General features: G+C 50.3%; 1 long non-coding RNA gene across 2 annotated transcripts in view; it reads left to right on the forward strand.

Annotated features, from left to right (window-relative positions):
• LOC137643492 (uncharacterized) overlaps window positions 1-14,549 on the forward strand; it is a 45,184-nt gene that overhangs the window by 7,231 nt on the left and 23,404 nt on the right. For both annotated transcript variants that reach the window (XR_011044963.1, XR_011044962.1), the window contains exon 2: window positions 9,680-9,817. This is a non-coding gene — a long non-coding RNA (uncharacterized lncRNA). The remainder of the gene's footprint in view (window positions 1-9,679; window positions 9,818-14,549) is intronic.

Below are 14,549 nucleotides of genomic sequence, written 5' to 3' on the forward strand. Positions count from 1 at the left end.
TGTCGCCCATTCAAGGGGATGGGGGGAGGTAACGTTCACGTTCGTCCCTGAGTTTGTTGCCAAGACTCAGAACCCTGGGGTGTCAGACCCTAGGTTCGACTCCTTCGGGGTAACGAGTCTTCGTTCTGTAACAAGTGACCCAGACCATCTGTTACTTTGCCCAGTGAGGAGTCTGAGGCATTACTTGAAAAGAACAGCTGCAGTCCGTCCTTATGTGCAAGCGTTATTCGTAAGCTCAGGAAGGACGAAGAGGAGGGTCACCAAGAACACCATCTCGGCCTGGATCCGGAAGGTTATTCAACATGCCTTGGATCCTGACCCTCCTCCGTCACGTCTCCCTAGAGCGCACGATGTCAGGGGTGTTGCTACGTCCCTGGCATTCAAGAGAAATTTCTCTGTGACGCAGGTTTTGCAAGCTGGGGTGTGGAAGCGCCAAACGACCTTCACAGCCCACTACCTGCAGGACGTGACCCACAGGAGCTTCGATACCTTCTCTATTGGCCCTGTGGTGGCTGCACAACAGCTGGTCTAACCTCAGGCTCCTTAATGGACAGGTAGCAGAAGGTTGGGGGCATTGTTACCCGGTTTTAGTCTGCGTGATTGAAAGAGTACGTCTGGCCCTTACTTCTTTCTTCATTCTCCCCTCCCTTGGGGAAAGCAGCATCCTGGTCTCTGCATAGCTGACCTCAACCTCTGCAGGTAAACCATGCTCCCTTGTGCTCCTAGTATTAACTGTAATACTGTTTGCGTCCCCCATACCCTGACGAGGTGGTATTGGGAACGTCCTAGCCTAGATTTCTATCTAAAGAACCCAGGTCAACTTCCTAGGACGAATCACAACTTCCTCCACACACAACTTACGTAGGCCGCACATTCGTAGCAAGCAACGAAAAGTGCGAGGTGCAGGGACCCCCTTTCTCGAGTGCTGCTCACTCGGTTTTCGGGTCCCCGGGTAAAGCCAAAAGCCAGTAAGGCTGGGGACTTTCCGCCCTTCCTAAGGGGTAAGTCACCCTATGTAAATAGCGTGGTTTGTATTTCGGTTACGGCACAAATGACAAATTCGGAGATAACTTGTATTTGTTCCGTAACCGAAATACAAACCACGCTTTTTACATTGAATTAACCTTTTAGCGCAGCTGAAATGACGAGCCAATAGTTTTAACGAGGGTTAATTACCCCCGCGCTAGTTAGTGGGGGGTAGGGGAAGGGTAGCTTGCTACCCCTCCCCCCCCACACACCGGTGACTTGCTTCACTTCACTTTTGGCTCGGTGGTGAACAGACGTGTCTGTCCATCGTCCTCGTTGACAGCCTTTAATCTTTTTTTTTCTGCCTTTTCTTTACTACAGCTTGTGTGTGTGTTTGAAGTTGACTACCTTTTTTATCTTTGCTATGCGTACGTGCCCTGGTGTTGCCGGCTGCCCTTGTGGGACCTTTATGTCGGCCTTGGATACGGATCCTCACACCCTTTGCCCTCAGTGTCGGGGCCGACGGTGTGACCAGGAAAACATGTGTAGTGAGTGTAGGGAGTGGTCTGTCTCCCAGTGGGAGAGGTTTGGATGCCGGCGTAAGAAGAAGTCCAAGAGAGACCGTTCTCCTTCGGGGGTTGCCTTGAAGGAGGAGGGTTCTCGGGACTCTTCTTTCGTCGCCCAAACCTCCTCCGAAGCTCCCCCTCGTCCGGCATCTAAGGAGAGTCGGCCGAGTGGTAGCACAGGCCCTAGTTCTGTTTCCCGACCTTGGGTGGGGGGAGAGGGTGTCGCCTCCCATAGCGGGGCGGTTCCCCCTCCTCCTCCGGGGGAGGTTATTGATAGTTCTTTGTCTAATGATGATCTTTTACAGATTTGGGCTTCCCTGGGGCTTAAGGGCTTGCCCTCCAGGGTCGCCTTGATTGACCTTGTCTCGTTGGGGGCCGCCGTTAAGCAGTCGCCGGCGGTAGCAGAGGTAGACCCTCTGTCTATCGTCAACGTCGTGGTGGCAGAGGCCTCCGACGAGGCGGGGCAATCCTCTGCAGGTGCAGTTGATGATGTTGGTGCTGACGGCTCTCCTCCCCCTTCCGTACATCCTTCGAAGGGGGAAGTGAGTCCTACGGGCTCTTCTGCTGTTCAGCTTCCCTCTAAGGGGAGTGCCTTGACTGAGACTCCCCTTCGGAGGACTGATGGTCCTGATTATCTTCCCCGTGGCCGCCTTCGCCGTAAGGCTCACCGTCCGCTGCGTCGCAAGGGCCTCCCTTCCCCTTATAAGGGGGTTAAGAGGCGCCTTTTTGGATCTTCTTCCTCCGAAGGGGACTCTCCTCGTCGTACTCAGCCTACAGCTCCTGCTCCTTTGGATCTCTCTGCTGACCGTTCTCCTACTCCTGCTAGAACTTCACCTTCTGGGGACCTCGTCACCCGACGGGCAACGGTCCCTTCGGGGCAAAGGGATTCTTCCCTTTCACGTGCAGTGTTAGCGCACAGGCGCTCTCCTGCTCGTCAATGCTCTCCTGCTCGTCAGCGCTCACCTGCTCGCCGGCGCTCTCCTGATGTTTGCCCTCCTCGTCAGCGCTCTCCTGTGAACATCCTACATCCTGTGGTTCCTGAAGAGCGCTTAGCGCGCCAGCATTCTCCTGCTCGCCCTTCTGTAGTGTTAGCGCACAGGCGCTCTCCTGCTCGTCAGCGCTCTTCTGAGCGTCAGCGCTCTCCTGTTCGTCAGCGCTCTTTTGAGGATCATCGCCCTCTTGCTCGCCAGCGCTCCCCTGTGGTCTCTGATCATCCTGCTGTCCCTGTTGGGCACCCTGCGCGCCATCAGTCTCCTGAGCTCTCTCGCGATCCTCATCTTGTGTCTACTCAACATCGTCCGCGTTCTCCAGCGCATGTTTCTAAAGCACATGTTCGCCCACGCGCCTACGTTCTTCCTGTTCCTGTTCATGAACGCGCCGCGCCAACTGCTCCTTCACAGGATCTCACGCGTCGCCCCCTTGCTCGCCAGCGATCACCTGCTCGCCAGCGTTCACAGACGATCCTAGTATCGCCTGTTCGTCAGCGTTCTCCTACGCGTCAACGATCACCTGATCATCGGCAATCTCCGGATTGCCCGCGTGACTTACAGCCTGCGCGCACGCGTTCTCCAACGCGTTGTCGACCAGAGATTTTGGAAGGACATGGTTCGCCATCTGCTAGCTCACCATCGCGCGATCTTTCACCTGCGCGCCCTGTGTGTTATCGCTCGCCAACGCGTCACCTGCGCGTCAGCGTTCGCCAGCTCACCACCGATTGCCTGCTCGCAATCGCTCTCCCTCGCGCTACAGGTCTCCTGACCTACGTCGCCAGCGACCTTCCTCGCTCACGCGGCAAAGCGTTCCCTCGCCATCACGCCAACGCATTCGTTCGCTGACTCGGCCACGCGCTCGTTCACCTGTTCACCCTCGTGCCCACTCGCCTGCGCGCCCGCGCGACCGCTCGCCTGCGCGCCCGCGCGACCGCTCGCCTGCGCGCCCGCGCGACCGCTCGCCTGCGCGCCCGCGCGACCGCTCGCCTGCGCGCCCGCGCGACCGCTCGCCTGCGCGCCCGCGCGACCGCTCGCCTGCGCGCCCGCGCGACCGTTCGCCTTCGCGCGACCATCGTTCGCGGCGAATTTCGCAGCCAGTGCTAGCAGCAGTAACGCGTGTTCCCAGACAGCGCTCAGGATTGCCTCCATCCAAACGTAGGACTGTTGTGCAGGACAGGGAAGACACTGCGGAGAGGTTAGTGCATCATTCTTCCCCCCTTCTTTTCAGGCAGGTACTGTGGTGTCCACTCTAAAGGATCGCCCGATCCCTTTCCCTCCAGCGAGGATTTTGGACTCTGTGTCCGTGGAGCAACAGACTTGGTTTGGTCCTCTGATTCGGGCGTTAGTGAGGGTGATGAAACCAGCACTCGCCGATCAGGGCAACAAACCAATGGCTACCTCTCCTACGCGGAAGAGAAAGAGAGGAGTGGACTTCGTGGTGACTTCCCCCAGGGCGAAGTTGGTTCCCAAGAGGTCTGTCGCGCAGCCCCCTTCTCCTGCTCGAGCGTTTTCTCCTTCTCCCGTGGACGAGGCTTTTCCGTCCTCGGGTGAGTCCAGTGAAGAGGTAGTCTTCCCCTCGGCACCAAGGGGAGAGACTTCGCTTCATGGAGGAGAGTCGTCTCGTGCGGAAGGGGCTCCTAGAACCTCTTTGTTGGGATCCTGTATCCCTCCCAGGAGGGAATCCAAGGACTCCAAGACCGTCCCTAAATCATCTTCGAGGATTCGCCAGGAACCAGCGGCTCCCCGGGGGAACGTCCGCGCTTCACCCCAGGAAGAGATTCCGGGGACAGGAGACTTAGCTGCCAGCCCGCAAGGAGGAGATCAGCAGGAATCCGAACTTGCCTTCTGGCAAGTCCTGAGCCTGATAAGGCAACTTAACGGGCTTATGGACCCCGTGATGGCCCCCCGTGAAGGCAAGGACACTATCTTGGACGAAGTGTTTGAGGTTCAGAAGGCCCCTAAGTCCAGTGCGGCTCTGCCCTGGTCTCGGGATCTGAAGAGTGCCAGAGCTAGGGCCAACGCTCAGCTCGCGATTCTTGCATCCTCCAGTCGTTCCTCTGCCGGGAACAAGCTCATCCCTCCTCCTCGTCTTCAGCAGAGGAGGTATTTTGAGATCTTGGGTGAGTCCACCCTCGCTCTTCCGCTCCATCACTCTGTGGAGGAGCTGTCGAAGGGAGTTCCCCTTGAGAAGCTCTCTGCCCGGCAGGTGTCGTTCTCGGCGGCAGAGATCCTTAGCCATGAAAAGGTCGCGAAGTGTGCCATGCAGGCCACTTCGTGGCTGGACTTTTGGCTAGGAACTCGGGGCATCCTATTGCGCTCCGAGGACTTGTCCAAGGAGACAAATAGGAAGGCCCTGGAGACCTTCTTACTCGCGGGCACCCGCTCCATCGAGTTTTTGGCGCACCAGGTTACCACCCTGTGGGCCAACTCGGTGTTGAAGCGGCGCGATGCTGTGTCTGAGAGATTCCATCCGAAGGTCCCCGCCGTGGATGTGTGTAGGCTCAGATATGCTTCCCTTCTTGGGGAGAACCTGTTTGAGCCTGAGGACATGGAGCGAACGGCTGAGAGGTGGAGGAAATCCAGCACGGACTCCCTCCTCCATAGGGCCCTTACAGCTCGGCCCTATAAGCCTCCAGCTCCGCCGCAACAGCAGCAGCAGCCTCGTAAGGCTCCAAAGCAGGCACCGGCAGTTAAGAAGGTGGTGTCTAAGCCCCAGCCCTTTCCAGCCAAGGTCAAGAGGGGCGGTAAGTCCTCCAGGGGAGGCAAGACTCCTAGGGGTAGCGGCCGCGGCCGCAAGCCCTAGGGGTGGCAGTCCCCCTGCGTGTCCACCTGTGGGGGGATGCCTTCAGCGTTGTGTCCGCAGGTGGCAGCAACATGGGGCCGATGCTTGGACGGTCTCAGTGATCGGCCAAGGCTATCGCGTCCCGTTCACAACATCTCAACCTCCCTTGACAGCGAATCCAGTGTCGTTGAGCTCCTATGCCACGGGGTCGGCAAAGGGGCTGAACCTTCGGGCTGAAGTCGAGACCATGCTCGAGAAGGGTGCTCTCCAGGAGGTTGTCGACGGCTCCCCAGGCTTCTTCAGTCGACTCTTTCTTGTAAAGAAGGCGTCTGGAGGCTGGAGACCCGTCATCGACCTCTCAGCTCTGAACGGGTTTGTGAAGCAAACCCGGTTCAGCATGGAGACAGCAGACACGGTCAGACTTGCGGTGAGACCACAAGACTTCATGTGCACACTGGATCTAAAGGACGCGTACTTCCAGATCCCAATCCATCCGTCTTCGAGGAAGTACCTGAGATTCTGCCTAGACAACAAGATCTACCAGTTCAAGGTGCTGTGTTTCGGTCTCTTCACAGCTCCTCAGGTGTTCACCAAGTGTTCACCCTGATTTCATCTTGGGCGCACAGGAACGGCATTCGTCTCCTTCGTTATCTGGACGATTGGCTGATCCTAGCAGACTCGGAGTCGACCCTTCTTCGGCACCGAGACAGGCTTCTGGACATTTGCCAGGATCTGGGGATCGTGGTAAACCTCGAGAAGTCCTCTCTGCAGCCGTCCCAACGACTGGTTTATCTAGGCATGCTAATAGACACCAATCTCCACAAAGCCTTTCCATCAGACGACCGGTTAGCAAGGCTGAGGAGGGTGGCGGAACCCTTCCTCAGGCGAGAAGAGCTCCCCGCCCAGTCGTGGTTGCGTCTCTTAGGTCACCTATCCTCCCTGGCTCGTCTGGTTCCAAACAGCCGCCTCAGGATGAGATCCCTACAGTGGCGGCTCAAGTCCCGGTGGAATCAAGGATCCGATTCTCCGGACATTCTGATCCCGATGGGGTCTTTGGAACAGACGGACTTGCGGTGGTGGCTGGCCGACGAGAACCTGCGGAAGGGAGTGAATCTTCTCGCCCTCCCCCCGGAATTGACTCTGTTTTCGGACGCGTCAAAAGAAGGGTGGGGGGCACACGTTCTGAAGCAGAGGGCCTCAGGCCTTTGGTCAGAATCAGAAAAGTGCTTACACATCAACCTGCTAGAATTGAAGGCCGTCTTTCTGGCTCTTCAGCAGTTCCAACGGTCCCTGGCAGGTCACTCCGTAGTGGTGATGAGCGACAACACCACGGTAGTGGCTTATATCAACAAGCAGGGAGGCACTTTTTCGCAGCAGCTATCCCATCTTGCGGTAGAAATTCTGAGGTGGACCGAAACCCACTCGATAACACTATCAGCTCGCTTCATTCCTGGCAAGAGGAATGTGCTCGCCGACAGTCTGAGCAGGGCCTCGCAGATAGTGAGTACCGAGTGGTCTTTGGATCCTCAGATAGCCAACAAAATCCTGACTTTGTGGGGTTCCTCGACTGTGGACTTGTTCGCGACAGCGTTGAACTTCAAGCTGCCCCTTTACTGCTCCCCAGTCCCGGACCCCAAGGCACTCTGGCAGGATGCTTTCCAGCAACGGTGGGACAACATCGACGTGTACGCCTTTCCACCGTTCTGTCTGATGAGAAGAGTGCTCAACAGGACCAGACTATCGGTCAACTGTTCGATGACTCGGGTAGCTCCGCTATGGCATCACGCGGAATGGTTCCCGGACCTTCTGCAGCTCCTGACGGAGCTCCCGAGGGAACTCCCTCCACGACACGAGCTTCTCAGACAACCCCACTCCGGCGTCCCTCACAAGGCCGTGGCCTTACTTCGGCTTCACGCCTGGAGACTATCCAGCGTCTCCTCACGGAGAGAGGCTTTTCGCAACATGTTGCGGAGAGAATGTCTCGGCACCTGCGAAGGTCCTCTGTGGAGAGTCTTTTGTGGTTGGTGTCGTGGGAGGGGTATCTCTACACTCGATCCCACTATTCCAGCAATAGCGGACTTCCTCGTTTATCTGCGGGAAGAAATGCGCCTTTCTGTCTCGGCAGTGAAAGGCTATCGCTCAGCCTTAAGCTTGGCCTTCAGGCTGAAGGGCGTGGATATTTCTTCATCGCTAGAACTCTCTTTACTCATACGTAGCTATGAGCGTACCTGCCCCGAGTCGGAAGTAAGACCTCCTCCTTGGAACGTGATTCGAGTCCTCAGGGCTCTGAAGAGACCTCCCTTCGAACCATTACGCCAGGTCTCCGATCGCCACCTATCTTGGAAGACGGCTTTCCTACTTGCTTTGGCTTCGGCCAAGCGGGTTAGTGAACTTCATGGTCTCTCGTATGACATCGCCCATTCAAGGAGATGGGGGAGGTAACGTTCAGGTTCGTCCCTGAGTTTGTTGCCAAGACTCAGAATCCTGGAGTGCCGGATCCTCGCTTCGACTCTTTCAGGATCGCGAGTCTCCGTTCTGTAACAAGCCACCCAGACCAGCTGCTACTATGTCCAGTGAGGTGTCTGAGGCACTACTTGAAGAGGACGGCTGCAGTCCGTCCTCAATTGCGAGCTTTGTTTTTGAGCACAGGCAGGACTAAGAGGAGAGTCACCAAGAACACCATCTCAGCTTAGATTCGAAGGGTTATCCACCATGCCTTGAATCCAGACCCTCCTCCGTCACGTCGCCCTAGGGCACACGATGTCAGGGGTGTTGCTACATCCCTGGCCTTCAAGAGAAACTTCTCTGTGATGCAGGTACTTCAAGCTGGGGTCTGGAAGCGTCAGACGACCTTCACAGCCCACTACCTGCAAGACGTGACCCACAGGAGCCTCGATACGTTTTTCTATCGGCCCTGTGGTGGCTGCACAACAGCTGGTCTAACCTCAGGCTCCTTTTTGGACAAGTAGCAGTAGGTTGAGGGCGTTGTTTCCCGGTCTTAGTCTGCGTGAATGAAAGAGTATGTCTGACCCTTACTTCTTTCTTCATTCTCACCTCTCTTGGGGAAGCAGCATCCTGGTCCTTGCATAGCTGACCTCAACCTCTGCAGGTAACCCATGCTTCTTTGTGCTCCTAGTATTAAGCTTAATACTGTTGCGTCCCCCATACCCTGACGAGGTGGTATTGGGAACGTCCTATCCTAGATTCCTATCTAAAGGTCTCAAGGTCAACTTCATAGGACGAGTCACACTTTCCTCCACACACTGCTTATGTAGGCCACTCGTTCCTGGCGATGCTAGGAACTTGTGAGGTGCAGGGGCTCCTTTCCTCTAGTGCTGCTCACTGAGGAATTGAGCCCCCGTGCAAGCCGAAGTCAGTAAGGCTGGGGACTTTCCACCCTTCGTAATGGGTAAGTCACCCAATGTAAATAGCGTGGTTTGTATTTCGGTTACGGAACAAATGACAAATTCGAAGATAATTTGTATTTTTCCTAACCATACAAACCTTAGCTATTTACACATATGTGCCCGCCATCCCTGACCTCCAAGTCAAGTCCTACCTCTAAGTGAAGTGAAGCAAGTCACTGGTGTGTGGGGGGGGGGAGGGAGTTGTAGCAAGCTACCCTTCCCCTACCCCCCGCTAACTAGCGCGGGGGTAATTAACCCTCGTTAAAACTATTGGCTCGTCATTTCAGCTGCGCTAAAAGGTAAACAATGTAAATAGCTAAGGTTTGTATGGTTAGGAAAAATACAAATTATCTTCGAATTTGTCATTTTTCTTAACCATACAAACCTTAGCTATTTACACATATTTGCCCGCCAGCCCTGTCCCCCAAGTCAAGTCCTACCTCTAAGTGAAGTGAGACAACTCACCAGTGTGTGGGGGGGAGGGGTAGCAAGCTACCCCTTCCCTACCCCCTGCTAACCAGCGGGGGTTAGTTAACCCTCGTTAAAAATCTAATGGCTCATCATTTCAGCTACGCCGAAAGTAAACCCTATGTAAATAGCTAAGGTTTGTATGGTTAGGAAAAATACAAATTATCTTCGAATTTGTCATTTTTCTTAACCATACAAACCTTAGCTATTTACACATATTTGCCCGCCAGCCCTGTCCCCCAAGTCAAGTCCTACCTCTAAGTGAAGTGAGACAACTCACCAGTGTGTGGGGGGGAGGGGTAGCAAGCTACCCCTTCCCTACCCCCTGCTAACTAGCGGGGGTTAGTTAACCCTCGTTAAAAACCCTATGTAAATAGCTAAGGTTTGTATGGTTGGGAAAAATACAAATTATCTCCGAATTTGTCATTTCACATAAATTTTTTACCAAATATATTTTTCATGTTTGAATGTTATAGTTATACAAATATATTAATTCAACAGAATAGGGGGCCCGAACAGCTTCTCAACATCATGTTGGAAACAACTACATTATACCTTCACCGAACGGTAGAAAGTGGATTCCAATCAATAGTCGCCATTCCTGCAGAAACACCTCAGTTTTCAGTCTTTTAGACTTGGGTAAGGAACAACTTAAATGTGTTACATGGGCCAAGGTTTTAATTATAGGTTTATGTGAAACAGTTTTGGGATCGGATGGGTTACTTATATTTTCACTTATGTTCCTCCAAAAGAACAAAGACTGTTCCAAAGTTTTTATCTACATAATTAAACAAGAAAGGAAACAAGAATTACACAACAGGCACGTGCCCTCACAACCACTTACTCTCACGGAAGGAGAGCTGTAAACAAAACAGAATTATAACAGTTATAATTATGTAACTATGTAATTATGTAATTAAAAAATGAATGAACACTAAAGAAAGAACGAAAACCCCGAAAGGAATCGTTCTACAAGCTGAGAAAAAAAAAAAACTACAATTAGATTCATAAACTAATTGAGACAAACGTACGGCGTAGCAACCCCCCCACACGGAAAGGAAGCTACAAGGGCGTAGTAACACGTAGTAAAAGGGTGAACAACCTAGAGAGAGAGAGAGAGAGAGAGAGAAAGACATAAGTCAAACTCGATCGCCACCCATAAAATTACGCCGTGGTGGCCTAACTGCCGAGGACTCTACGTAGATATCGTACACTACACACAACTCTGAAAAGGAAATTTTCAATATTTAACTTAGCCGGTGATTATAATAGCTGCAACTCTGTTGCTCGACAGAAAACTCTAAGGTAAAACTCGCCAGCGATCGCTACACAGGTTGCGGGTGTGCCCAACAGCGCCATCTGTCGTCCAGATACCCAGTACTCAATGTAAACAAAGAACTCAATTTTCTCTCTGTCGAGCTATCGACAAGACGTACTTACTCGCTGTTGCTAAACTGGAGTTTTTTCACAACTAATTGGTGAAGTACTTTATTCTAGTTTTGAGCTTTCGCTATGCAGGTGTTTTATCTTCATCTTAAATCTTGAACTCGTTTTGGATAGATTTAATTATGGTGACAAAGAGAGTATGGACTTTCTTTCACTTTTAAATGGCCGACCCTTCCCTTAGACGGAAGTGTGTTTAGGCTTTTAGTAATTATATCACGTTATAGATTTTCCTCTATATATTTTATATCTCTCCGCCTTTATTAGGCCTCTTCGATTAACTTTCCATTTATTATAAACATATAAAAATAATTTTAATGTTTTGTTTATATAGACCTTTCCTGAGAGTAGGCGGTCCTAACTTGGAAACCGAAGTTAATCAACGTTGAGCCCTTTATATCGTAATTAGCTTTTAAAGAGCTAAGGATTTAAAACTTTTTAAATGTAATATTTTATGAAAGAATTTCTTTGATAGTCTTCGTACTGTTTTCAAATGAACTAACGTTTAGTTTATTTATGCTACGCAGTTGTTGACGTTCAGGACGTTCAACATGCGCTCTATCGTTACGATAGAGAGAGAGTGTATCACGGTTTCACTTTGCAGTAAGAGTAAATCGATTCTGACGTTTTGTTCATTCTTTCTTAGCTTAAATGTTTTAAATTCTATTTTAAAGGAACTTTTTATTTGAAAAACCTTTCAGTTTTTTCCTTTAGTCAAATAACATGTTTTTTTGACGAAATATAATTGGGCTCTTCTCTTAGGTACGAAATCAAGAGAGAAAGAGAGAGAGAGATAGAGACGGAGGGAGAGAGAGGAGAGAAAACGTTCCGTTCAAGCGGGTAACGTTGTTCTCGAGTTACTCTCGTCCCTAGTCGCTGTACGGGGAGGAAGGATAAAACGTTTTAGTTTTTTATTCTCGTCCCCAGGCTATGTGCGGTGAGAGATTGAAAACGTAGTTACAGTGGAACCTCTACATACGAATTTAATCCGTTCCAGAACCAACTTCGGATGTAGAAATTGATCGGATGTCGAAACGAATTTTCCCATAAGAATACATTGAAATAGGATTAATCCGTGGTTGAGCCCAAAAACCTATGATAACTTCTTAATAAACTACTACACATAACTTTCCCATGAGAATAATGAACACTAAATTAGATAATAGACATGTAAATAAGAAGAATAGACATGTAAATAAGAAGAATTAGCAAAAAATGATAAATAATAAACGGGTTTTTAGCGTCACTTTACCTTAGAAACTCCAGCGCAGGTGTTGTTCGTCTTCGCTACGCAGAGAGGAGAGAGGAGACGGACGGACGGCGACGAGGTAGAGAGGTTAACTACGATAAACGTAACACTACCGTAACTTATTCTAACTTACACTAAGTGAACTTTAACATAACTTAGCTTATTTTTTTTTCATTTTTATATTTTATATTTTTTTTTACATTTTCTTTTTTTCTTTTTGATGATTACGTAATTTTAATCACTATCACTTACATTTAAAATTGACTGAATTTCTTTTGCTTCACTCTTTTCCGTTTTCTGTGTTTCACTTTCTTCCTCTTCACTCTTTGCCGTTTTCTTCGGTTCACTTACATCCTCTTCATCGCGAGTTCGCTTCGCAGTTTTTTTAAAGAAAGCATCGATAGATAATTGCTTCGTACGGCTTTTCAGAATGTTTCGAAAGTGCGTTAGGCAAACATCATCGAATTGAGAAACTACACGACAAACCTGCAATTTCTTTGGATGGTATTTGTCGATGAAGTCGACCACGTCTTGATATTTTCCTAACACCTCTTTTATTTGCGCTGAACCTAACACATGTTCTACCTCCTCGCTCTCTTCCTCGTCATCACTCATGTGCTCCGACATAGCATGGAGTTCCTTGAGCTCATCCGTCGTCAGTTCGTCGTGATGTTCGGCGACGAGTTCCGTAACGTCATCTGCGTCGACCTCCAGACCCATGGACTTGCCAAGGGAGACGATTTCCTCTACGGCTTCCGCTGCACCGACCACGGGATCAGGTTCGGGGTCAAAACCCTCGAAATCTCGGGGAGAAACTGCATCAGGCCACAGCTTCTTCCATGCAGAATTGAGGGTCCGTCGAGTTAATCCCACCCAAGCCTGATCAATGATCTTTAAGCAGTGCACGATATTGAAGTGGCCCCTCCAAAATTCACGCAAAGTTAAGTTGGTGCTTTGCGTGACATTAAAGCACTGCTTGAATAAGTGCTTGGTGTACAGCTTCTTAAAATTAGAGATGACTTGCTGGTCCATGGGCTGGAGGATAGAGGTGGTATTTGGTGGAAGATACAGCACCTTTATGAACTTGAATTCATCGAAGATATCATCTTCAAGTCCGGGGGGGTGAGCGGGTGCATTGTCAAGGCATAGCAGGCACTTTAAAGGCAATTTCTGCTCATGAAGATACTTCTTCACAGAAGGACCGAAAACTTGGTTTACCCATTGCACAAAGAATTGCCTAGTGACCCAGGCCTTCGAGTTGGATCGCCAGAAAACATGAAGCTGATCCTTATCGACGTTGTGTGCTTTAAAGGCCCTAGGGTTCTCCGAATGGTAAACAAGCAAGGGCTTGACTTTAAAGTCCCCGCTAGCGTTGGCACATAGAGCAAGAGTCAACCGATCCTTCATTGGCTTATGCCCAGGCAATTTCTTCTCTTCAGCAGTGATGTAGGTTCGACTCGGCATCTTCTTCCAAAACAGCCCGGTTTCATCACAATTGAACACCTGCTGCTCTACGTAGCCTTCTTCCTTTACGATATTTTCGAATTTCTTAACAAAGTCAGTTGCAGCCTTTGTGTCCGCACTAGCAGCCTCTCCGTGGCGAACAACTGAATGAATCCCGGACCGTTTCTTAAATTTCTCGAACCAGCCACGAGATGCCTTGAAATCATCTGAGGAAGGCTCGGTTGAACTCTCCCCAGCATCACCCACAGAGCTCTCCTTCTTCAAGTCCGTAAAGATGGCGTGCGCCTTCTCGCAGATAACGGTTTCGGTGATGGTGTCGCCAACGATCTCTCTATCCTTAATCCACACTAGTAGAAGTCGTTCCATCTCTTCTATGATAGGGGTACGGCGTTTGGAAATTATAGTGATCCCCTTAGAAGGTTTCACTGCTTTAATAGCTTCCTTCTGTTTAAGGATTGTCGAGATCGTCGACATATTACGGCCATACTGTTTAGCAAGTTCACTCACGCGGATGCCACGCTCATGTTTTTCAATAATTTCCTGCTTAATTTCTATAGAAAGCATTTCCTTCTTCCTTTTCTCACCACTACCACTACCACTGGCAAAACTAAGCCTTTTTGGACCCATGATTTACGTAAATTATCGTTAATGGATGCACGTAAAAAATCACGATTAATTCACAGTTAATATCACAACGCAAAGAGCACAACCGCACGAAGCCGACGAGAACAGAGGACTGACCCAAGCCGCGCTAATTGAGCGTCCCTCCGAGGTCGATGTGCTGCCTTCTATCGGCGGAAATAAAAAACACTTCAGGCGCTATGAGCACCGACTACGCGTACGAGTATTGTTTACTTCGGGTGTCGAAAAAAACATTCGGGTGTAGAGTCGGAACGTGTTCGAATTGTACTTCGCGTGTCGAAAAATTCGGATACAACCGGTACGACGAAAATTGCTACTTCGTGTGTCGAAATAAAATTCGGGTGTAGAGTCAAAAATTTGCTCGAATTTTACTTCGGATGTTGGAAAATTCGGATGTAGATACGATCGGATGTAGAGGTTCCACTGTATATGAACTAGTGTTTAGTCTCTTTCCCAGCCACTGATTTTTTTATCTTAAAATATGTTTTCTGTTTTTTGCTGGTATTAATGAGCTTGCATTATACGACTGATTTCGCAATTACAGTACTACCTTTTAATGAAGGGTAGAATTGC

This window comes from Palaemon carinicauda, chromosome 7, assembly GCF_036898095.1.
Source record: "Palaemon carinicauda isolate YSFRI2023 chromosome 7, ASM3689809v2, whole genome shotgun sequence".
Classification (NCBI taxonomy): domain Eukaryota; kingdom Metazoa; phylum Arthropoda; class Malacostraca; order Decapoda; family Palaemonidae; genus Palaemon; species Palaemon carinicauda.